Source organism: Brienomyrus brachyistius, unplaced genomic scaffold (genome assembly GCF_023856365.1).
Source record: "Brienomyrus brachyistius isolate T26 unplaced genomic scaffold, BBRACH_0.4 scaffold388, whole genome shotgun sequence".
Classification (NCBI taxonomy): domain Eukaryota; kingdom Metazoa; phylum Chordata; class Actinopteri; order Osteoglossiformes; family Mormyridae; genus Brienomyrus; species Brienomyrus brachyistius.
The window spans coordinates 110,824-113,762 of record NW_026042663.1 but is presented as its reverse complement, the minus strand read 5'-3'; positions in this window follow the sequence as shown (position 1 = coordinate 113,762).

The window sequence follows — 2,939 nt, the reverse complement described above, 5'->3', positions numbered from 1 at the left end:
AGAGCGTACTTCCCAGGGTCGGCCAAGGTCTGTCAAACGAAACGCCACAAATCATAAAACATGCTCATTCAAAAACTTCGAGGGGGCTTTACTTCCAACAAACATTATGTTAAACTACATCTATGCCGACATGACGCTGGGCGGCCCAGGAAATCGATACAGCACTAACCAATAGGGCACCTTCAAAGAGTCACGTGACTGCTTAAAGAGTAAATCTGATTGGACAACAAAGAGGAAATCAATCTAAAGCGGGTGTTGAAGGAGGCCCTCTGACTTCTAAAGACCCCGTTCAATTTCCTTAATATATCAAAACCTGCAGCGTTTCCATTAAAGTTCTGCACAAACAAGCAAATTTGTTGACAAAGTGAAATTGCATAAAGGGTGTTTCCATTAAGTAACATCATGGAAACAACACCTGCAATTTATGATTCCGTGCCTCAACATGGATTGAGCTTTTCATGAGATACGAGCTCTAGAACCAAGTCATCGTGTCCTACACAGCAACAAGTTCGCAAAATCGGCTTCCATTTCAGTTTTGCGAATCGCCACAAAAACCACTTCAATCAAACTGAAAGCGTTTGAGGGCTTGTCCTCCTGAAATATAATCGTACCCATTAACGGATTTTCAGTTTTGCTTCTTCAAAATGTGCAAAAAAATCAAGGTCAGTGGAAAACGTCGCCACTGTGAGGTTTCTCTCTGCTGAGGGAAGAGTTCTGCTATCGTGACGGCCCCTCCTCCGCCAGCGGACCACGCCGCCTCACCGGCTATACGGCGCTTCCCCAGGAACGGCGACCCGTCCTGATGTACCTGTATGGAATTGTGCGGCGTAATGGAGGCCAGCAAAATGCCAAAGAGCCGCCCCCAGGCGGCGCCGATGAGCAGCGAGGGGATGAAGACCCCGGCGGACACAGTCAGGCCGTATGTCCAGCAGGCCAGGAAGAAGTAGGTGATGGTGAAGATTCCCAGGGTCACGGGATTGTAGGAACCTGCCGGGGGGGGGGGGGGGGTGGTGGTGGTGGAATTCATCACCTAAGTCAGTGTTTCCCACGTTTTTGCTAAAATGTTGATCATGTAGTTGATCCCCAAGAACGCTAATCTAGCGAAACCAGCTAGTTTTACTTGATTCACCCTTGTAATGAGGATACAGGTGTACAGAAATTATTTCATGATGAATGGCATTTTTCATATGATCATTTCCATTTTTCTACCTGGTGTAAAGTGCAATTTGGAGCCGATCAAGACCAAGCCATGTTACTTTGGTATGTCTTTCATCCACTAGAGGGCATGGATGAACACAGTTTAGTGCCGTTCGAACTTGCCTACGGTGGCATTCGTCAGGGCACTTGAGAAGCGCTCCTGTTCTCCCCAGGCAGGGTGACAGTCCCCCCATCCCAAATGAGGGAAGCCTTGAATAATTGAGGAGGATTGTGTGTATGGGTTTAGCTGTCTGTCTGGGAAAACAATCAGCCAGAAGCGGCCCGTAAACAAACCTACGACACGACAGAGGTGGCAGACGAGTCTGACTGTTCAAACAGCTGCCCCGGACCTAGCCAGCCTGTCACCAATATCAAACACAGGTGTTCATTCTAAAGATGGACAACGGACTGTAATTATAATCTCTTCCAGAAGAAGGGCACAACAGGGGCGACCAATCCGGCTTCAGGTCACGACCCATCCTGCCCTGAAACACGTGCTGGAAACTCCACGGACCTGCGGGGCTGTGGAACAGGCTGCGGACACTCCTCTCCGGGGTGTTGAAGACGATCGTGGCCATGGAATTGTACTCGCCATCAGCACAGAACAGCTGTGAGAGGGATAAGTGGAGGTTCAGGCCTGAGGACAGGATACACACCCTCTCAGCTGTTCAGCCAATGAAATCACAGAGAGCCCACCTCCAGCTGCCTTACCTGCAAGGGGTATTCCTCCAGCTGATCCTCCCCCAGGGGCTGGCAGTCGTTGGAGAAGTAGATCATAGTGAAGAACACAGTGGCCGTCACGGCAGCAACCAGTATGGCCTCGATCACCTGCAGGCAGGGCCGGTGGATATACCTGGGGATGGGGGGGGGGGGCATGGTGGCTCAGCTAATGATTTTGTTGTGGGACAACTTTCATTTGCATCAAACCAGTGTGGGGCAGTTTCAAGGTCAGCCCCACAGTCTCGGGATATATTTATTTAATTATTTAATTTCAAGTGTTAAGATGCCTAAGTTTCAGACAGGCGTGACACAGTAAAAACCAAACAGGCCTCACTTACGTGCACACACACAGGCAGAGGTACGCACACACACACACACACACACAGGCACACATGCGCACAGAAGTACGCACACACACACACACACAGGCACACACACGCACACAGGCACACGCACACAGGCACACCTGATCCTGAGGATGGTGAGCCAGTAGTTCAGGACGTTGAACAGTGCTCCCAGCAATCCACCTGCGGGGGGGAAAGAGACATGGGCCCGGCATGAGAAAACCAGAAACAGAACCAGTCCGTTAAGATGTAAAAGAGCAAGGTTTGGGTTTCCACAATAAGACGCTCCCTCTCTCTCTCTCTCTCTCACCGAAGGCTCCCATGACGATAAACAGAGGAATCTCATACAGGTAGTACTCCGTGCTCTGAGGGGGGGGGGGTAAAAAAAAAGAAAAAAAAATCAATACCCAGAATCCTCCAGTCAAACATGCAAATGACAACATCACACCCTACAGGACTACACACATGGGGGCACCTCTTGTTTGCCTCTTTTTTTTTTATTTAATTTTATTATATATATATATATATATATATATATATATATATATATATATATATATATATATATATATATATATATATATATATATATATATATATAGAGTAATTTCTTCTATTTTCTAAAAAGTTACTGATATCTAGTTGGATGGCTAGATGAACACCGCTTCAGTTCCCAAA